The sequence below is a fragment of the Lepidochelys kempii genome, chromosome 9, assembly GCF_965140265.1.
Source record: "Lepidochelys kempii isolate rLepKem1 chromosome 9, rLepKem1.hap2, whole genome shotgun sequence".
NCBI lineage: Eukaryota > Metazoa > Chordata > Testudines > Cheloniidae > Lepidochelys > Lepidochelys kempii.
In genome coordinates this window covers 32,687,417-32,710,584 of record NC_133264.1, presented here as the reverse complement: position 1 = coordinate 32,710,584, position 23,168 = coordinate 32,687,417, and the positions used below count along the sequence as shown (strand labels likewise).

Genomic DNA, 23,168 nt, shown 5'->3' with positions numbered 1-23,168 from the left:
TAGGGCTATTCCATTATTGCATATCCTGTCACCCAGCTTCAAGACCTGCCCATCATGCAACCCAGATAAATCCATTAATGATGGGGACTCCAGATATATTGTCTACTTGGAACAGGGACACATTAACAGAGCATTTAAATGCCACTCATTTCCCAAGAATACCCTCAAGAATAGAGGTGAGGTTGAAGATATGCTTTCTTGGGAGATCTATGCAACTCCCATCCCCAAGGAGCCCGGAAAAGATTAACCATATCCTAACTCAGCACTGGTTAGTTGCAGTTCCGCCTCCCCTCATGAGCAGCCTCCTCCCACAGACTGTATTCAGCAACTGTCAGCTTCTTTGGGGAGGGACGAAGGAGCACCACTGCAGTCAGGAGTTTGTTCTCTGACCCTGAGTAAATGACCTAGAACTTCTCCTTAGGTTTCTTACACTAATACCTGAAGTTTGGCGCCTCTGCCTGGTGCCAAGGCACCAAAGAGTAGTCTGCCACTGATGACTTCTAAGTCCTATAAAGGCTGCACTGCCCTCTGGCACCAGCCTTGCACAGAAACCCTTGGTGACTACCATCTTGCCTCTAGTACAAAGTAGTGCCTCCTCAGTGCTAACCCTTGCTCTGGTCCTGGATGTTTTCGCATCAGAGATCCTGGCACTGAAGCCTTTCCTGATACCAGCTTACCTATTTGTCAGTCGGTTATTGGAGTCTCCTCCCCTGGAGCATTTGAGATATATTATGTAAAAGCAACCATCTACCTCAGCGCCACTCCATCTGGTACTGTACAGGCCCATACCCTGGACATGTCTGCTCCCCTTGTCAGGAGAAAAGTCACTCGTCATCCTCACCAGAATGCGCTGAGGGCTCCCCTCCCTCCTGATACCAGTCTCCACAATGCGTGGCCCAATGAGAGTTCAACAAGGAGTGCAGAGAAGACAGTGGAGAAGATAAAAGACCTGAAGATTTCAAGGAGTGTCCATTGTGGTACCTTCCTATGTGCCAATATCCCAGTTTGCCTACCAATGTTGGCTATACTGCTCTGCCTAGGGTATGAATCCCTACTCCAGAAGACCCACAGCCACTGTTGCTCATCCAAGATCTACTTCAGTGGGGAAGTAATTACAGCCTTCTCCAATCACCCAACTTGATCAACCCCTATTCGTGAAAGATGAGTACGTTAGGGAGGAAAATCAACACCCTTCAGATCAGGTGCCTCTGGCCCTTCAAGGGTTTCTTCTTGTTGATCTGATGAAGTGGTTCATCCACTCTCTTAAGATGAGTTCAAAACCATTTAGGACTTCTTGAAAAGGACTCTTGAGACCCTTGGCATTCCTCCTGAGGTTATATAGGAGAAACGACACATATTATTGGATGTTCTCTACACAGCAACACTAGGCAGAATAGCAAGGTGATCTGGCATACTACTGGCTCCATCCTACTCATTTTGGAGAGCAATATATCAGATTTCTGGTAGGCAACTCTTACTACCAGTACAGGATATTGCCTTTCAGTCTCTCAGTGGTCCCCTGGATTTTCACCAAGGTTCTAGCTATAGTAGCTGCCCATCTGTGAAGGATGGGAATGCAAGCATACCTCTTATAGGATGATTGGCTGGTTTGGGGATGATCAGCCACAGCAAGTTACCAAGTCAATTCACACCATCTTTTGGCTTCCTTGGGCCTCAAGGTCAACAGGGACAATCTATTCTGACCCTGACTCAGTCCATAATTTTGTCGGCTTTCTGTTAAAAAGAGCTTACCTGCCTCAACAATGCTTACAAACCATGGTGGACCTTCTCAATCTGCTCTACAAGTACACTAGAATGCTAGTGAAGACGTGTCTCAAGCTTATGGGCCCTTGGCAGTGTGCTCCTGCATCACAGAGCTTGCCAGACTTCAATTCTGGTCGCTGAAAGGCTGATTGAACTCATTTTATCTACCCAAGAGACACAGCATGGACCATCTGGTCACTGTCCCTATCAAAGTTCTCTCTTCTTTAAGATGGTGGGAAGATCAGTCGAAGTGTGAGTTCTGTTCTCTGTTTCTTGTCCCACTAACACACTGGTCATTGATGCCCCTTCCCTAGAATGGGGAATTCATCTCAATCGTCTCAAGATTCAAGGATGATGATCACCAAAGAAGGCCCTGCAGCATGGGGCCATATGGTTAGTGTGCAAGGCTGTCTTAGTTCTCCTTCAGGGCCTCACTGTTCAAGTGTTGTTTGACAACACCACCACAATCCACTACAGAAACAAGAAGGAAGGAGTGAGATCATCCCTGCTCTGTGAAAAGACTTATGTATATTTGAGAATGGTACATACTTCATAACACTACTTCAATGGCTCTCCACCTGTCCAGCTTTCAGGACATCCTGGCAGATCACCATCTCAGCAGGACACGCTACAGAACCATCAATGGTGCCTCACTGATATGATTCTCTGTGGTGGTCTTTCTGAGATGGGGACTGCTATCCCTGGACCTGTTCGCTATGTATGAGAACAAGTGTGCATCTGCTCCGGAGATTAATCCATGCTCGCTGATGGATGTTTCTTCTCCCATGATCCCTACGGCTCTTTTTATGCCTTCCCACCAATCCCCAGGATCCCCAGATTTCTCAGGAAACTCAAACAAGACTCAGGCTGTGTTATCCTGCTAGCCCTAACATGGGTCAGACAGCTCTGGTTTTCTGAACTAGTGAGTATCTCTGTTGACCAGTTGATAATCTCAAGTCTTCTTCCCAGTCTGGGTTCCCAGAATAAGGGACAAATGCTGCATGCAAACCTGACCTTGCTCCATCTCATGTTCTGGATGCTGGGTGGGTAACCTCTCTGGAGCGAGACTGCTTATCTGAGATTCAAGAGATCCTCCTGCAAAACAGGAAGCCTTCAGCCTGGCTCATTTGCACTGCAGAGTGGAAAAGATTCTCTGTGTGGGTAACCCAGTGATAGCTTTTGCCATTGTCTACTTTGATCCCAAATATTTTGGACTATCTACTCTACTCTCCCTGAAATGGTCCAGCCTCTCTGTCAATTCTATTAGAGTGGTGACCATTTCCAGAAATCACTCAACAGTGCAAAGTTACACTATTTGCTCACCTTGCAGTATCTAAACTTGAGAGATCTCCCCCCTGCTCCGCAATAAAGGGGCATCCCCCTTTCTAGGACTTCAATCTGGTTTTAACTGGCATGATGGGACCACCATATGAACCCATGACAATCTGCTCTCCACATCTATCCATATTCTTGGTAGCCATCAACTTAGCTGGAAGAGTCAGTGAAATAAATAACTTAAGACAGGCCCTCCATATACTGTCTTCCATAAGGACAAGGTCACCTTAGGCCTAATCCCAAATTTTTGGGAACCAAGCTATTGAGAATATCCCCTTGGCTGTGTGACTTTTGCAGAAAGAGAGGACAGTACAGTCCTCTTCACTCAGATTATCCAAGTGGGTCTGAGACTGCATCAGGACTTGCTATCAGGTGGTGAACAAGACTCCCCTGGTTCACATCAGGGCACGTTCCACTAGGTGCATGCAGTCTCCACAGCTTCCCTCACCAACATTCCAGTCTGAGATATGTAGAACAGCTTTCAGGAGTTTGATCTATTTGTTCATCCTCGTCTACTCCCTGGTCCAGTCTTTCAGATCAGATGCCAACTTTGGTAGAGCTGTCCTGCAGTCACTAGTCAGGTAGGACTTCTTTCTGTCCTCTTGGCCACAGAACTACTTGATACTCACCAAAAATGAACTCTCTGTGGGCAGTAATCGAAGAAGACAGAATGGTTACTGATGGTACAGTTAATGTGGTTATTCAAGATGTGTTGTCCATGCAGAGTCCATTTCATAACTAGGGAGCCCTACCATCTGGGGTTCTTGATGGCAAAGGAGCTGAGGGACAGTTGCGGCTGCCTCACTCCTTATGCCCTGGGCTGTGGTGGCCAGAAGGCCTGGCCTCAACAGATACTGCTTTTCAGAAATAATCTGGTCTCATGCATGTGGGGGCTCATGTACACCGAGTGCAATCTGTGTGGGAAAACTCATCTGGAAGAACACAGTTTACCCAGTTTCCAGTACTAGAGGCCTGACCTGGCGTGACCTTCAGCTCTCACTGAAGCACTGGAAGTTGAGGATGTTGAGCACCTCACAAGTGCTGTTCAGCATTTTGTAGGCTCAGGTTGATAATTGTTAGATGGCAAGAAATAGACAACCTTGTTCTTACCTCCTTACTACTCTATTTGAGCTTTTGTTTGTAAGAATTATAAAGCTCAGAGTTGTGTATAATGTATGTGTATGTACTATATATAACTGAATAGTAAACAGGGGTCAGTCCTGGGGCCGGTTTTGTTCAATATCTTCATAAATGATCTGGAGGATGGTGTGGATTGCACTCTCAGCAAATTTGCAGATGATAGTAAACTAGGAGGAGTGGTAGATACGCTGGAGGGCAGGGATAGGATACAGAGGGACCTAGACAAATTGGAGGATTGGGCCAAAAGAAATCTGATGAGGTTCAATAAGGATAAGTGCAGGGTGCTGCACTTAGGACGGAAGAACCCAATGCACAGCTACAGACTAGGGACCGAATGGCTAGGCAGCAGTTCTGCGGAAAAGGACTTAGGGGTGACAGTGGACGAGAAGCTGGATATGACTCAGCAGTGTGCCCTTGTTGCCAAGAAGGCCAGTGGCATTTTGGGATGTATAAGTAGGGGCATAGTGAGCCGATCGAGGGACATGATCGTTCCCCTCTGTTCGACATTGGTGAGGCCTCATCTGGAGTACTGTGTCCAGTTTTGGGCCCCACGCTACAAGAAGGATGTGGATAAATTGGAGAGAGTCCAGCGAAGGGCAACAAAAATTATTAGGGGTCTGGAACACATGACTTATGAGGAGAGGCTGAGGGAACTGGGATTGTTTAGTCTGCAGAAGAGAAGAATGAGGGTGGATTTGATAGCTGCTTTCAACTACCTGAGAGGTGGTTCCAGAGAGGATGGTTCTAGACCATTCTCAGTGGTAGAAGAGGACAGGACAAGGAGTAATGGTCTCAAGTTGCAGTGGGGGAGGTTTAGGTTGGATATTAGGAAAAACTTTTTCACTAGGAGGGTGGTGAAACACTGGAATGCGTTACCTAGGGAGGTGGTAGAATCTCCTTCCTTAGAAGTTTTTAAGGTCAGGCTTGACAAAGCCCTGGCTGGCATGATTTAATTGGGGATTGGTCCTGCTTTGAGCAGGGGGTTGGACTAGATGACCTCCTGAGGTCTCTTCCAACCCTGATATTCTATGATTCTATGATTAGGTGTAGCTCTGAAGCAGTCCCTTATTTCTGTTACATACTCATTTCAAGAAAATATGAGGGACTCTATGTACTCAAGTAAAACTCTCTTTTTGAAAGCAGAGCTTTAGGATTGGGTCTTACCTGTTGAAGCATGTTACCAGAAAGTCAAATTCCATATTTTAGACCGTGTAAGAAGGTATAAATAATATGGAGTGATGCAAATATGATAAATAATGGAATGTGATGTGGTAAGCTGTCTGAAATAAAAGTACTTTGTGCTCTCCAACTGCCCAACCTTGTTCTGTGATTCATGAACGTGTAAATGCCACTTCTGTTTTGCTGGTTGTAGGGACCCCCTGCAGTGATAACTCCTCTAGTATTTACTGTACACAACAAGGTCTTTCACAAACCTGCTATGGCTGTTGATCCTGACTCAGCTGTTGCTATTCCACTTCAAACTCTTAATTGAAAATATGATAGAAGAAAATATATTTATTAGCCAACACTTTTAATATGAAAAAGTAATATCAAATCCCTACAACTGTTCCATCAAATGTTCTTGTGGGAAGGAAACAATTTAAACAACTTAAAACTTCTGAAGCCCTTGTCTGCAATGGGATTTTTAGCTACTGGGGTAGCTGTATCTGTGCAAATGGAGCTATTTACAGGTAGTTGTACCCTGTCTTCAAAATGGAGTAAGCCACACCATACGAATTATGCTGCACTTCTGTATATTGTCTATGCTATTCCTTTACCGGTGAAGCTACACTGATGCCTCAAAATCCAGTAAAAATATTCACACTACTACTCTCTAAAATGCTCCTATACTCTCCCTGAAAAAAATCACAGCTCCACTTGAGGCTTTATATAAGTTTATAGAAGTTCTAAACCTGAGCACTGTTTCTAGGCTTAGATCAGAATTCTCTCCTGTCTCCATACAAGAGAGAGCAACCATATTGGTTTGCTTCTAGAAGCTCATGGATTTAGTCAAATTCAATGGAATACTAGTCATGATCATTAATTAACCACAATCTTGGACACATTGACACCAACGTATGCATTCTCTCTCCACCATCTCCACAAGACCTTCATGGTTCCCTAATGGTGATGTGGAACTAAAGTAGGAAGAAAGAAAAATGAGCATTGTTGCGAGGAAAATTTAAGCAGATGTAGACAGCCCACTACAAGGAATTATTAAGGTGTTTTTTCTGTTCTGTTTCTGGAAAAAATCTGACTTCATCACCACCTTAGCAGCTGCTAAATTGAACTCCATGGTAGTATTGTGAATTTTGAATTGCCTTGTTAACATAGAATGTCACCACTCGACATCAGAATGAAGAAAAGAATAAGTTTATTGCTTTGAGGAAATAGCCCACATCCATGATGACCTCTTGGGATACCAAGAACTGAAAAGTGGTCATAATAAGCCTGGTACCGTGATAGTTTCCCTCTCTGCATATGGTCCCTTAACACACATGGAGGGCCTCAAACCATTGAAGGAAAATTCAGCCAACATTTGCAACTCTGATTCATGTCCTTTCTGGCTGGTGAAAGAGTGAAGAGCATCACTGCTATGTACTGTCTGAGATTGTCAGCAATTCTTTAGGAGAAGAGAAATCTGCCATAATCAAACCAGTACTTCAGTAACCACCGTTATGGGCCCCCTTTCCCATAGCAAGCAATGTCTGGTGGGTTTGCCATATAAAAGGAGGGCTTGTGGGCTCTCTGGAATGATTGCTTCACACAACACCCTCCCTCCCTCCCCCACACACCACATGGCTTCGATGAGGCTCTGAGCAGGGATGAGCCCTTTAAACTAAACACGAAGAGCCCAGTGTAGCTGGGTTTTCCCCCATCCCCCACTGCATGTGTCCGATCAAGCTCTGACTCACCAGAAGTGCCTTTTCCAGGGTCATGGTCCAGGAGCATGCCTTGGGAGTGGGGGAGGCTATTGGCTCCAGCATTAAGAATAGTTCCTGGCTAGGGGGGAAAACAGATTTCCCCACTTGCCACCTGTGCACTCTCCTCCTCCAAAAACTCATCCTCGTCGCTCCGTGCTACTCCCCCCTTGCAGGTGTCCATGGACAGTGGTGGAGTAGTGGTGGCGTCACCCCCCATAATTGCATGCAGCTCATGGTAGAAGTGGCATGTATGGGGCTGTGACCCAGAGTGCCTGTTCGCCTCCCTGGCTTTTTGGTACGCTTGCCTGAGCGCCTTGATTTTTATATGACACTGCTCTGTGGCCCTGGAGTAGTCTCTTTCCGTCATGGCCCTGGAGACTTTAGCGTACGTATTTGCGTTTCTTTTTTTGGAACGTAGTTCTGCCATAACAGATTCGTCTCCCCAACATACAATGAAATCCAATACCTCCCATTCGGACCATGCTGGAGCTCGTCTGCGAATCTGGGACTGCGTGGTCTCTTGTGATGGTGGACTGTGCTGATGGTGACCAAACAGGAAATTCAAAAGTTCCCGGGGCTTTTACTGCCTACCTGGCTAGTGCATCGGAGTTGAGAGTGTTGTCCAGAGTGGTCACAAGGGAGCATTCTGAGATAGCTCCTGGAGGCCAATAACGTCTAATTGTGTCCACAATACCTGTAACCTGGAATTGCGATCTCAATTTTAGCGCTACCTCAGTTGCCGAGGTGGAGTACAGAAATCGGATTAAAGAGCCCTTTAAATCGAAAAAACTGGTTTGGTCATGTGAACGGAATCAGTTTTATTTCAAAGTAACTCAGCTAATTCCGAAATAACCACATACTGTAGACCAGGCCTAAGACAGCATAGATGTGGAGGCAAGAGTGTGCACTTAGAGGGAGCCAGCATGAGGGGTGGCTAAGAGCTGGATACCTGGAACCAAGGACCGAGACACAGCAGGAGGCAGTGTTAGGGAACAGGAACAGTAGATCAGTGCAGAGGGCTGCTTCATCCTCTGTTGTGAAAAACAAATGTGATAGGGGAGAAGCCCAGTAATATGTTTTAAATATGGTGTAGCTTGAAGTCCAGTGAGAAATTTGAAGTTATCACTTTTGAGATTGCTGTTTAGATATGCCCTGAAAAATGTGTTAAAATAATGGGGAACACTCCAGGAAAAAGTGATTTATAAATCTTGAACTTTGAAACGAAGATCCTCCAGCGGGGTGGCCAAGCTGAGTTGAAAGGCCCACTTGCTGCTTTCAAGGCTATAAATTGTGGCTCTCCAAAAACTGTCTTTAAAATAAATTATATATTTAATTATGAATTTAAAATGCATTCCCAGCTGTATGCCCTGCAATTTTTAACAGATGTGTTTGAATCCTCTCTATCACTATGGGGAAGAGGTAAAGGGTGCTTGCTCCCTGGCTGCCTCTTACTATTTCCACTACTAGTTCCAGGATTAGCTCTGGGGTGAGCAGGGAGCACTCTAGTAGTTTCTATCCCTTCCTTGCTGAAATGGCTCATCAGTTCCCCTGCTGGCCATGTGCCAGGGGAAAACAATTACAGCAGCCAAAAGGAATGCAGGATAGGAATTGTAGAATATCAGGGTTGGAAGGGACCTCAGGAGGTCATCTACTCCAACCCCCTGCTCAAAGCAGGACCAATCCCCAACTAAATCATCATATGTCAAACCTGACCTTAAAAAACTCTAAGAAAAGAAATTCTACTACCTTCCTAGGTAACCCATTTCAGTGCTTCACCACCCTCCTCGTGAAAAAGTTTTTCCTAATATCCAACCTAAACCTACCCCACTGCAACTTGAGACCATTACTCCTTGTTCTGTCATCTGGTACCATTGAGAACAGTCTAGATCCAACCTCTTTGGAACCCCCTTTCAGGTAGCTATCAAATCTCCCCTCATTCTTGTCTTCTGCAGACTAAATAATCCCAGTTCCCTCAGACTCTCCTCATAACCCAGGAACTCATCTGGCTCTTCTTGAGCCTAGGGGAGGGTCTAGCGAAGATGCCCCACTTTGGGAAATGCAGATTTCGGAGAAGGGAAAGAGATTGGATGAGAACCAACAACCTCTTTCAACTCTGATTTTCTGTCTTAATGCAGATGCAAATTACAGTAACCTGGGGGCTGCTCTAACTTTTGCCACTTGCCAATGGTCTCCAATGGACCATACACCAGCTGAGACTAGCCAGGATGTGCTACAGACTCTATCCCTAAGAAGCCCCTAGGGCAAGGACTGCTAGAGGAAGGCATGGAAATTAGCTGTCCCTACTGGGCCTGGGGAATCCCTACCATGAGAAGTGTGCGTGTTTTCTGCTCACTCTGCACTGCCTGAGTATTGCAAAGGGAACAGAGCATAGCATGTATTCCAACCTATTGATTTTGACCCCTTGGTTTTTTAAAAGTAATATGTGGGCCCTCAAGCTGAAAACCTATCTGAAAAGAGTGAAAAGTACCTTAAACATTAAAGCTGGTGCTTGAAGTGGGCCATGTTTTAGTATTTCAGGGAACTGCCATATTTAAAGAATTTACTTCTCGCTTAAAGTAGAAAACTCAACATTACCTTAACTAGAGAGCTGCTATGGTGCTTTCATAATATACTGTATATACGGGGGGGGGGGGGGGAATGTAGAGACCCAGTATTGTAAACCAGGTCAAAAATTACATAACATGTCATTGCTTGAATTCTCTCTAGGCTAACTTTATATATTAAAAACTCAACAGGGCCCTTGGCAGATGGAGTTTGACAAACAGAACTACAACCATAGCTAAAACATAACAAGAGTTCTCTTTGAAATCTCTCTGGGATATGACCCCTTTTTGGAATCATAAAATATATGATCAGTTGCTGTTTTCTTTGCTTCCTTTAACTACGAAGCCAGAATCCTCTTTTCTGGCTGTCAGAGGTTCAGTGTTGTTCTTTTATGAATGGAACTTAGAAACAAACCTCTTTAACTGATTCTGGATTGCAAAAGAGGTCATAGGTGCCACCTCCGTGGGTGCTCTGGGGCAGGAGCACTCACAGGGAAAAATTAGTGGGTGCAGAGTAGTGGGTGCTCTGCACCAACCAGCAGCCAAGTTCCCTTCCCCCTGCCCCACCTCCTCCTTCCCCCTTGAGCGCTCTGTATGCCCGCTCCTCTGCCTACCTCCTGCCCAGCAACTGCAGAACAGCTGTTTGGTAGCATTAGCACGCTCAGGGAGGGGGGTGAGGAGCGGGAACGTAGTGAGCTCAGGGGAGGAGGCTGCGAAGAGGTGGGGCTGGGGCGGAGATTTGGGGAAGGGGTTGGAATATTGGCAGGGAGGGGGTGGGGATTTTGGGGAAGGGGTTGGAATGGGGGTGGGGAAGAGCTGGGAAGAGGCAGGGCAGTGGGCGGGGCTTCATGGAAGGGGTGGAGTGGAAGTGGGGAGGGGTCGAGCACCCATGGGAAAGAGGAGAAGTCAGCGCCTATGGAAGAGGTGTTCTTTATTTTTTAATCTAATGCATTACTCATTGTCGGTTTAAAAATGTATAGCAAGTTAAAATGTGGAGGCCATGTAAAATTAAATAAAATAAGTAACCAATATTATACTGACTAGAATGGGGATGAGAAGGCAGTCATGAGAGTGGAGAGAGAGAGATCAGTATGAGCCTCAGATCCGCAAGTGAGCAGCCTCCTGCTGTTTGATGTAGGTCTAATGTGCTGCGTAGGACACATTCATTTCCCCACACCCCCGATTGGAGCGCTGTGCTTTAGAGTTTCTAATTTCATCCTACCTGAGTTTATGAGCAATGTCTCATCTATTTTTGAATCAGCTTTAAATTTCTTCCATCCTTTCTTTGATTTACAAAAGAAATTAATGCTAGAATGATTCACTATTAAAATCTACAGTATTAATCAGTGAAGCAAAAAACGCATCCTCAAGGGCTTGTCTGGAAGTGTACTGACCTGCCATGCACTAACTAGACATGTGGACCCTACTACTGTGCACTAAAAATTTGGTAGTGTGCTTTGATCTACTCCTGTTTCGAAGCAAAGTATATATAAGTGCATTACAGAATTTTTAGTTTGCAGTGGCAGAAGCCACACAGCCAGTTAGTGCATGAAAGGCTAGTGCATTGTAGATTTATACTACAGTTTACCATGCACTAACAGTCTGTATAGGCAAGTTTTAAAATAGATGCTGATTCAATCTCTAGTCATACCCTTTCTGTTAATATGCTCATGGGTGTCCCCTTGCCCTGCATATCCATCGAAGGACAGGAAGTTTAAGTACTAAGCATCAAGAAGTTGTATTTTTCTTGATATAGCTGTGAGCTCTATGCTCCTATTTAGCCCACCCTTTTAATAATTATCCTTGTTATTGAACATGTTGTGCAAGAGATTTTGCTTCCAGTGCCCCAGTCTGACACTGTAAAAATTGTTTTCTGAAGCACCAATAGTTTACTGGCACAGTGCTTTTATGGGGTACCCAGTAATGAACATGGGTAAACACAGGAAGGGAGAACAACATAAATCATAGGATATTTGCTCTGCTTCAGTGCCTAGATCTCTTGTAATGTGTACCCTATATTCTTTTCCAAAAATGCTATTATCCCTGGATGATTTCACATAAAGGCTAATGCACAAAGTAATTCTAGTGGGGAAGGGGGTTGTTTTAGCTACTATTTTGGTTCACTGGTTTGATGTGGAACATTTCAGCCAAACTTCATTGCCTAAATGCATTAATAGTTCAATGCAGTTAATTAGTCAGCCATTACAATAACAGGATTGGCACTCTTAGGAAATAAAATAGATGTGAACTGCCCTGATAATAAAAGGTTGATTAGAATTAAGATAAACAACTTACTGAAAGACAAATGTGTCTTAAATAACTTTCCAGCTTTACAAGTTACTTTTGTAACTCGATTCAGAGTAGCAGCCGTGTTAGTCTGTATCTGCAAAGAAAAGGAGGACTTGTGGCACCTTGGAGACTAACACATTTATTTGAGCATAAGCTTTCCTGAGTTACAGCTCACTTCATCGGCTGCATACGAATGAATGCATCCGATGAAGTGAGCTGTAGGTCAGGAAAGCTTATGCTCAAATAAATGAGTTAGTCTATAAGGTGCCACAAGTCCTCCTTTTCTTTTTGTAACTCGAGTTCATTTTTGCAGGCAGATATGAAATTAGTGGCACAAAAGAGTAAAATCTGAACATCCAACTCATTCTAGTCGTGCCCACGAATCCCAGGTTGAAAATCACTGTACTAGTGGATGTCCCCTACTGGCCTAGGTAACTGGAAACCACATCTACCCTTCCTTTTCCTGGGACAAGGGGGGGTTGCTTCAGAGATTCTTCTAAGGGTCTGTCTTCACTGGAGTCATAGTGTTAGTATAAGTTAGAGTCAACTCCAGCGTTAGCCTCCACTGAGAGCAGTCACGGTGCAGAAATAACACTGGGGCTCCAGTGTGTTTGCATGAGCAGCATAGACTCATTTGACTAGCAGGACAGAGTAGCTGTGTCCCCAGCAGCACTGCAGCTTTGACCCAGACCCCCTGACCGGCCGCTAGCTGGAGCTTATGGGTCTGGCTGCACTGGCGCTGGAGGAGACATACCGGTGTTAGCGCCCATGGAGCTCACGTGCTAAAAAATCCCACCTCTCCTCCAGGTCTCTATGATCTCGGACAGGATCGTACTTGGGGAGGCTGGTAACTCCCTCGGCTCTTGCGCTGCTGGCTCCATGGCTATTTTTAGCAGTGCAGTGAAGACATGCCCCAAGAGACGCCCTCTCCCGATAAAACCAGCCAAGGCGCTTCTGAATGAGAGACACAGCCAGGCCCGTGGGGATAACTGTCAGCTCCTACCTCAGATTTACCCCGGGCCTATGTTCCCCTTCCCACCCTTTTCTCCAGGATGGTAGTGGGGTAGTAGCGGTGTCCTGCCGGGCGGGGGCGGCGGCCGCTCTCTGTTGAGCGGCCCCGCTCAGAGCCACATTCTCAGCAGCGGCCTCCTGCCAGTGGGGGGCGCTGCAGTGGTGCTGCTTTGCAGCCCGCTGGGCTCTTGCCCTCTGCCCCGCTGCGGCGCCCCTTCCCCACAGAGGGAGCCCGCCGGGCGGCACCGTCGCTCTCTGCTGCGCTGGGGCCGGGCAGGTACGAGGGCGGCGTGTGGGAGAGGGGCTGAGGGGCCTGGTGGCAGCCGTGGGGTGCCCCTGTGTGGGAGAGGGGCCCCCAGGCAGGGGAGCGGAGGCGTCTGGTGGCAGAGCCGGGGGTGAGGCAGGCAGAGGGAAGCGGGTGGGGCCTGGGCGAGGAGCGGGGACAGGGCCGGTGCGGTTGAGGGGAGCCAGTTGAGTGCGAGTTTCTGGGGGTCTTGGGGCAGAGGCTGGGATTGTGAAGGCGCAAGGAGGGGCCATGCGGGGGCAAGGAAGGAGTCGGGTCGGATGACTTTTGAGCGGGGATGACTGGGGCTCTCAGGGAAAGGAGGAGGAGAGATTGAGGGGGTTATGGGGAGACTGTGTGTTGGGGGGGAGGGGGAATATGGGGAAAAGGAAACACTGCTGGACGGGTGTGTGGTAGCATCCCGTAACAGTTAATGCCTTGAAGGAGGGTTGCAGTTACAAAAAGGTTGGGGAAACCATCTCAAGGAACACCGCGTGGCCGCGGGAAATGGTGCAGGTGGCGCTTCCCTGTCTGCCACTACAGAGCCCGAGCCGTGGTGCTGCCTAATGTTCTGGCAGTCGGAAGAGGTACAAAATGAGGTACAAAGCGAGGTGTGGGGGAGGGTGTTAGCCTAGTGTCCTGGCCAAATTCCACCAGTACAGTCTGCCTAACTAAAATTTCCACCTGCAGTTTCAATTGGATGCTTCACTTCATGTTCTCTTAAACAGCTGCTGTGTTCCACTGCTGAAATGGCTGCATTTCACTGTTGGTTTGACCTAGCTCAGTGGGGTATTTTGAAGCTTAATTCATGTTTGTACTGTGTCTTTCGGTTGTGGTTTTGAGGTTATTGGCATTTGGAATAAAACAATAAAAACCCAAGCCCTAGGCCTCCCATTTCCCCTCCAGGTTGCCGTTGTTGCTGATAGCACACTACTTCAGCTGCAAATAATAATTCCCACAATCAAAGGGGTTAAATGCAATTTTCACTACCAAATCCCACACCTGATTTCACTAAGCAAGTGTACTCTTGCCAAAGTGCTGTTCACGTGCCATTGTATGCAGCTCAAAACTTGTGTTGTAGTATCATAGTAGTCTCTACTTTTTTGGATGACTTCTGGAAAGCTCAGGCTTATACACTGCAAACTTGCAGAAAACATGCAAAGAATATTTAAAACTTGACTGATTGTCAAAGTGGAAAAAAAAAAGGAAACTGCTTGGGGAAATATGACAGGTAATGGTTAAATACTGTAGGACTTCATTAACTATTGGAGGGAGGGGAAAACCACCATCCTCTCACCACCTTTCAGAATAAAACCTGACATATATTACTGTAAAGTGTAGAGTGTCAGAAAATAGTGTTTACCCTTATGCGTATCCCTTTACTGTGTGTTCTATGCTGTATATGCATCGTGCGTCTTTGCCTCATTTCTTATGGCTTTCCTTCTGTCAGTGTTCTAGGGTTTTCTGTACATATGTTGTCTTCCTAAGTCTACATGGTGCTTTCGCTATGTGTAGATGGAGAACTGATGGTGTGAAACTGAGGTGGGTTGGGCTCGCTATGAAGCCTTGTGGCTTGTTGGGGGACAGCAGCGTGGCAGGGAGGCTCGGATTCTCTGTGCCTATGTACTCAGTCAGACTTACGTCACTTTCAGTAGCTCAGTTGTCCAGTGGCTTCTTAAGGTGGCCAGCATTGGCAGAGGCTTTACAGAAACGTGGACAAAATAAATAAATAAATACATGATGGACACCAGGATTCTCACAGAGGGACATATCCCCTAGAAAAGTGGCTCTGGTCATGGTAGTCCTAGTTTGTCCTGGTGTAGCAATAGGGTTAACGTGCATTCTGCCTCCTGCTAAGACTTCTGTGATCATAAATGTTGCTTTCTGGAAACAGTATCCTGAATTCTCAGTAATGGGGCTAACTTGATTCACTCCGGAAAGCCTGAAGCCAAAACTGTGCCTGCAAGTTGGGGCATTTCCCCCCTGTCTTTATGGTTGAAGTACAAACTTGAAACATTTTTTACTCCTAAATGTGCCAGGATGTATACACCCTTACTGTAGCTAATTCTCAGTAATCATAGTTATCTTGCTTATGCCATAGGCAGTTATGTTGTATAAATGTTGTAACTTGCCTGTTCCTGTGGTATTGTATATAATTTTGATTAGCATGTAGTATTGACTAAACTGGGTAGTGGTATGTGTTATTTTAGCAATAATGTTTTAAATCTATTATGATAGATTGCTACCTAATATATATGTATCAAATTTTGCTGCATGTCATAGAATCATAGAATATCAGGGTAGGAAGGGACCTCAGGAGGTCATCTAGTCCAACCCCCTGCTTGAAGCAGGACCAATCCCCAATTTTTGCCCCAGATCCCTAAATGGCCCCCTCAAGGATTGAACTCACAACCCTGGGTTTAGCAGGCGAATGCTCAAACCACTGAGCTATTGCTCCCCACGTTGTCCTGGCCATTCAAAACTTAAAGGTGAGCTGCCAACTGAGCAGTTCTGAGTCAATGTACTAGAGAGCAGCAGTACAAATACATTCTCTCCACTTCATTACACGGTTTTCCATTCCATTCTGTAAAAACCAGCAATTGTCACTATCTTTCCTGTTGATGTCACTTCAGTGTTGAATTCTGCAGGGTTTAACATTATAGGGGAATGCCAGCAGGTTGAGTTGTCTTTATAAAGGCAACTAACTAGTACTTCTAACTAGTAATTAGAAGTGGGTGGGTGGGTGGGGGAAGTGGCAGGAAGACTGGGGGAGAATAAGGGTGTGGGCACCTGTCAGCCCCATATTTTCCCCTTCCATGTGATGGCATCTGGGGGATGGATATGAGCTCTTCACCCTACCTCTGCATGTGTGAGAGAATCTGGAAGGTTCCTGCTCATCTGTGGGGGTCTGACACCCTCTCCTTGCCCCTTCTCTTTGAGCCAGATTCTGGAGGGCGGCTTCCCTTTCAGGGGGTGTCAGAGCCTCACTTCCTGCTCTCCCATGTATTGCAGGATCTGGGGTTCCCTGCCTATCTATGAGGTATGGACAGCCCCCTTCCCCCAACACTTCTTTTTTTCACTAATGAGAGCCAGGTTCTGGAGAAAGTTTGCCTTTCTGGGGGGATCTGAGCCCCCCACCCTATTCCCCTCTCATGTAATATATGACCTGGGGTGCCTCATCCCTCTAAGAAGGTCTAAGCCCAGCTCAGAGCATGCACCAAGATCATACTGCTGACTTTGGATTGGGATGAGAAGCTAAAACCAGGTTTGCTTGTCATAGAAATTCTGCAGCTCTGGAGAGGAGGGATAGGAACACCCACTGAAATAAATGGAGCAATTCACATATCTCACAGCTATTGTTTCAGGCTGCGCTGCATTCATCTCCACTGGGTATTCTCTTTAAGTTGAGACCATATCATTGAGATGAATGGGACACTTCAACTTCTCCAAGTCTTCTATGTTGCTGATGGATATGTAGAGCCCTTCCCTTTCATTCGCCCTTTAATTTCATGCAGTATTATATGGGTGTGCCAGTTCAGCTGTAGCTAAAGTTGGGAAACGCTTCATGTTTAAAGGATGACTCTTACAAGTGCTCTAAAATCTGTGTGCTTTACACAGCTTGTTCTGAAATTTGCTATGCCTTGTGGGATTGTAGGGTAGAGTTAGTGATCCAAATGTAGAGCCGTTTAAGCAAGGGTTTCCCAAGATAACAGCCACCAGGGAAAACAAAACAAAACAGCATTTCCTTCTGTTCACAGATTCTAGCAACTTTGATTAGTTTGAAACCCACTGTGGGCAGAATCTAAGGCTGTCTTTACTGCCATTTTCAGTGCTAAAACTTTAGTCATTTGGGGTTGTGAAAAAACATCCCCGAGAGACACAATTTTTAGCGCTGAAAAGTGCCAGTATTGGCGTGCCCGGCGATAAAGCTACCACCCCTTGCTCAGGGTGGTTATTTTTTATTGCTGGGAGAGCTCTCCCCCAGCGATAAAGCATGACTACACTGCCCAAGTCACTGTGTGGCCACGCTGTAATGTGGGCGGTATAGACATACCCTAAGAATGACCTGTAAACATTTGGGAAAAATCTGCCTCTGACAAGGTTTTAGTTGTTTCTTTCTTTTGGAGAATTGTAATTTGAGTACAGCAGACTATTCAGGAGGTGCTGAAACTATTTTTTAAAAGAAAATAAATTATACATGCAAATACTCACTGGGAGGGGAGGTGTGCAATAGTAGGTGAGTTATAGGGAGATGAGCGGGGTTGCGTCTGCAGTGAGGGATAGGGTATTAGGGGAGAAGACTAAGGCAGTGTCTACACAATGGACCCTACAGCAGCATAGTCTCCCATATAGCTGCTCGATGCCAGTGGGAGAGAACTCTCTCCCTGGCATAATTAAACCATCCCCAACAAGCTGCAGTAGCTATGTCGGTGGGAGAGCGTCTCCCACTGACATACCACTGTCCACACTGGCACTTTTGTTGATGAAACTTACGTTGGTCAGGGGTGTGTTTTTTCACACCCCGACCGACAGAAGTTTTGCGGACAAAAGTGCAAGTGTAGACAAAGCCTGAATGGGAATGAGTGGTAGGGGTGGGAAGAGGGGCTGGAGATGTTCAGATAAGGGGGAGGGCATACGGATTAGGGGAGAGGACAGGAGGGGTTGGAGAATGTGAGGCGTACCAGAGGAAGCTGGAGGTTTTGGAGTGGGGCAGCCGTTAGCCCTGACGGCAGCCTCTCCCTTTCTGTGTGTCCTGGGATATGGAGGAACCCTACCCCTCTGCATGGGTCTGAGCCCCTCTCCTGCCTGCTGTGTGTTCTGGGATTGGTGGAGCCTGCGGTTTTGGGGTGTCTAAGCCCGCCTCCATGTGAGTTGCTATCTAGGGTGAGAGTGGGGAGGACTGAGGGTAACGCAAAATTAAACATCTAACAACCAGAAAATGAATTGTTAAGGTACTGTTTCCTGTAGGGTGAGATGAGGGTTGGCCAGAGTGTAGGGGAAGGGGCACATTTTGGAGGAGGGGCAGACTGGGTGGGCTTGGCTGATGCAGGGGTAGAAGTCCCAGCTGAGGGTGGGTAGTGAGAGTGAGGGGCCTAGCTCTTTATGCTGCTTGGGCTACATAACCAAGGTAATGCGTGGCCCTTCAGCAAGCTGCTGCCTGTGATATGTGTACATAGCAGCATAGAGCAGGAGACAGCAAGGAGCAACTTCTTACAGGTTAATGGGCTTCTGCCAGCTACAGGCTTAATAGGATGGAAAGGAGAGGGAAAGCTTGAAATATTAGCAGGAGAGTGCTGAATGTTATGGGGAATGGCGGCTCGGGGCAGAGCAGGAGAGAGGGACACCAGTCTTTTCTCTCACATGCATGAAGTTACTGTAACCACCGTACAATAAAACTATCAAGGTTTTTGAGCATAGAAAATGGCTGCAATTTCTTTCATTGGCCCGATTAGCAGCTACACATCACAGACATTTCAAAGCATGAACGTTAGCCCCATTCCAATAACAAAATGTACAAAAAGGGGGTGGTAGGAATCATGTAGCAACCGTGTGGCCTTGTGGAAAGACAACTGGACTGGGACTATTCCTAGCTGTGCCACTGGCCATTTGGGTTACCTTGGGCAAGTCACTTCACCTTTCCATACCTCAGTTTCCCATCTGCAAAATGGGATGATGATGTAATTTTTTTTTGAGATCTGCTGACAAAAAGCACTATGTATAAGCTAAGTCTTTTGATTGTTACTTAGCCACAGTAACATATAAATTGCAAACCTAGGTGAGAGCCACAACTGTGTAAATGGCCATTAACTTCTACCAACAAACATTTCTCCTTCTGTTTTAAAAACTAGGAAATTAAATGGCAAAAACCTTTGTTAATAACACAGTTAAGCTTGCCTGGTGATAGGTTGTGCCCTTCCAGAATGCTGAGCCCAGAAAACTGGGAAATCCAAAATTAAGGTACACATAACCTTAACTCTACCATTTGTGAGTGTTAACTGCCCATACCACATATATTTGCCCTCTGACTTTTCACTGAAAAGGAAAGAAGCTATCTTCATCTGCCCTATACTCTCTCTCCCTACTACGTTACTGACCGAATCCTACAACTTGTGAAATTTCACAACCGTTTGATCGTCTGTGTGCATACGCTGATTGTTTTGGGGCATCGTTCAAAGAGGGCAGCATTAAGGTTATATGGAAGTATACCTTAACTCTGTATTTCCTGTTTTTCTGATGTTTGGTGGTGGTTTTTTTCTGAACTTGACATTCTGAGCAACTATAACTCTATGCTAACTAATGTTTTTGCCACTTATACCCTACTCTGAGTAGGTCAAGAACAGGGGTGGGCAAACTTTTTGGCCTGAGGGCCACATCGAGTTTCTGAAATTGTATGGAAGGCCGGTTAGGGGAGGCTGTGCCCCCCCCCCAAACAGCCAGGCGTGGTCTGGCCCCCGCCTCCTATCTGACCCCCCCTCCCCCAGCTTCTTGCCCCCTGACGGCCCCCCCCGGGACACCTGCCCCATCCAACCCCCATGTCCCCTGACGGCCCTCCCAGAACCCCTGCCCCATCCACCACTCCCGGATCCACGCCCCCTGGCTGCCCTCTGCTGCCCCATCTAATCCCCCCTCTCTTTTCTGACTGCCCCCCTGGGACCCGTGCCCCCCATTCAACCCCCCTGTTCCCCGCCCTCTGACCGCCCTGACCCCTATCCACACCCCCAACCCCTGACCACCACCCCGAACTCCCCTGCCCTCTATCCAACCCCCCTCCATTCCCTGCCCCCTTACCACGCTGCCTGGAGCACCGATGGCTGGCGGTGCTACAGCCGCACCTCCCAGAGGACCAGAACAGGCAGCTGTGCCGTCCAGCTGGAGCCAGCCATGCTACCGCACAGCACAGAGCACCGGGTCAGGCTGTGGCTCTGCAGCTGCGCTGTCCGGCAAGAACTCGCCACCCAGAGCATTGCTCCGGCGGCTCAGTGAGCTGAGGCTGCGGGGAAGGAGAGACAGCTGGGGACTAACCTCCGAAGCCAGGAGCTCAGGGGCCTGGCAGGAGAGTCCCATGGGCTGGATGTGGCCCATGGGCTGTAGTTCGCCCACCTCTGGTCTAGAAGGCACACTGATTAAAACACCTATGCTTGGTTTACACTAGTGCTTTTACTGTTGCTGCAACTCCATCAGTACTAGAGCAATGGTGGGAGATCTGGAAACAACCTTCAATGTAGACATAGCTTTTGTCCTTTCACAAATGTTGTTATATGATATTCAAACTGTCATCCTTGTCTCTTAGTGCAGTCCCCTCAATATTTAGTGTTCTAAGAACACCAGTTTGGGTTGACTTCAAGAAATAGAATTGCTGCTCAGAATGGTTTTCAGCAAAAAAATCCCTCTTCCTATTGGAAATAATTTAAGCAGCTCTATATACTGGACAATGCCACTCGGCACCATTTCAGAAAGTGTTATTGACATTTGGTGGAAGATGGGCCATCTCACAGGTTTGGGAGGGGTCATGGGCATCAACAGGCTCTGTTCATTGCCTACAATATGGCTTTTAATTGTGGTGGTGTCTATATTTTGTTCTGCAGGCTGCATGGAAGCTGTTTAGAAGCAATTAAGTATTAAGTAAAGGTGGGGAGAAGGGGGAAAAAAAAAAACTTCTTTGAGTGCTTGCTCATGTCCATTCCATGCTAGGTGTGTGCACGCCGCGTGCACTGTTGCTGGAAATTTTTCCCTTAGTGTAGGTGTGGCCAACCTGAGCCTGAGAAGGAGCCAGGATTTACTAGTGTACCTCCTGATCAGCTGTTTTGTGGCATGCAGGAGGCTGTGGGGGGGACAAGCGAGGGGTGCAGGCTCAGGGGAGGGGGTGGGAAGGGATGGAGTGGGGGCAGGGTCTGTGGCAGAACTAGGGGTTGAGCAGTGAGCACCCCCCAGCAATTTGGAAGGTTGGCGCCTGTAGCTCCAGCCCCGGTGTCGGTGCCTATACAAGGAGCCGCATGTTAACTTCTGAAGAGCCGCATGTGGCTCCAGAGCCACAGGTTGGCCACTGCTGCCTTAGTGGTATCTGTTATGCTGGCTCTAGCGCCCTCTGGAGCCGCATGCGTATGCACTGGTATAAGGTGCACCACTGGCCCCGTATCATCTCAGTTGCTCTTTACTGTGCGTCACATTTGCTGGAACAACCTTTTCTTGCTCTGGCAAGGATTCTTTCCAGGGGTTTTGAACTCTTTCTTCAGTCATAGTGTTAATATTTTAGTGTATATAGTTTTTGTAAGTTATGATAGTGAATATAGTTGGTGTATAGTTCCTATTGTTGAAGGATTTTTTGCCCCAGGGACCGGGCATGCCCAGGGCTTTGAGCCTAGTGCCTCTTGTGGCAAACCTGTGATTGTGAGTGACTTGAGTTGCTTAAAGTGCTTGGGGGAAACTCATGTAAAGGACAAGTGAAAAATCTGTTGGGACTTTACCCCCTGCACTAAGAAAGACCAGGGCTAAAGGCTATCCTCCTGAAAGCTGCCCTCAGACCTGTCGCAGAGCAGAGCCACTTTGATTTGGCACTGAGTACTTTGGCATTGGTGCGAAGTGTCTCCCCAGTATGGAATTCTTCCCAGCACTGTTCTCCATTCCCAGTGCCGAGGAAGAATCACAAAAAGCAGCGCACCAAGAGAGGCCATTCACTAGTGCAGAAGAGAGACAAGTGGGGAGACGGAGTGAGACCATTGCCTGGCCACTCTTCTACCTCGGGACCCACGTCGGCACCGTCGACTCCACAAAGTCCAGTGCGGAACCCTCTGCTGACACCAGGGAACCACTGTGATACCAGTGGACTTACAATGCCATCGACCCCAGAGGATTTTCAGGTGGCTAGGGACCTTCACTCTCTTCCAGTCCCTCCAACCCCACTGGGGCACCGACTAGCTCTGGCGTCCAGAAGCAGGAGAGAACAGAGTGCATTAGGCGCCTTTCCAGTACTGGTTCCCACCATCCGGGGCAAGCCCCACCTGATCCTGGCATCCCACTCCCTGGCACACCACTGGTCCCTGGAATCCCGGCACCGTATGGAAGCAGGAATGGGTACCGCTTCACCATGGTAGCTGGGAGAGGAATCCTCTTCAGGGTACGAAGGGGAACCCTATATACTGCCGAAAGCCCACCATCGGTATCCAGCCTACTTCCCACTGAGCTTCACTGCTGGTCCTCCGACATGCCCCTGGCCAGCGGGTCACTGGCTGATGCAGTGGCCCTACTGGAATGCCCCAGATTTTCCCCAGGTACTGGGGCCTGCCTTCCACCGCTCCTACTCAGTGGCCTCCAAGAGACGGGCTACCACTTCTTCCTGCTCAGCACCGGATCCAGACTCCAATACTAAAGTCCAGGAGATGCCTCAAGGGGACATAGTCGAGACAGAGGAAGGAGCCCCTCCTCCTCCCCAAATGAGGCTATTGCAGATCCCAGAAGTTTACTTCCCCAGGATGATTTCAGGGCCCATCAGGACCTCCCGCAGTGGGTTGCTTCAAACCTGGGCTTGGAGATTGAGGAGCTCAGAGACATTGCACAGCCTTATTGATGTCCTGACTGTAGCAGCTCCATCCAAGGTGGCCTTGCCCATCAATGAGGCGGTGATGAGACCAGTCAAGGGCCTATGGCAAACTCCTCCTTCTCTGGCCCCCACTTCAAAGAGGGCAGAGAAAAAGTATTATAGACCAGCAAGTGGGTTTGATTACCTGTACTCGCACCGTCCCTCCTGGGGTCCCTGGTGGTGTCTGCAGCTAACGAAAGGGACAGACAGGGCCAGTCAAGTGCTACCCCGAAACAAAAAGACGCTAAGAAATTGGATCTTTACGGAAGAAAGGTTTATTT

General features: G+C 47.3%; 1 long non-coding RNA gene across 1 annotated transcript in view; it reads left to right on the top strand.

The window, feature by feature from the left end:
* The first annotated feature begins 13,205 nt into the window (after positions 1 to 13,205).
* LOC140917303 (uncharacterized) overlaps positions 13,206 to 23,168 on the top strand; it is a 63,168-nt gene continuing 53,205 nt past the window's right edge. The window contains exon 1 of the long non-coding RNA XR_012160786.1: positions 13,206 to 13,304. This is a non-coding gene — a long non-coding RNA (uncharacterized lncRNA). The remainder of the gene's footprint in view (positions 13,305 to 23,168) is intronic.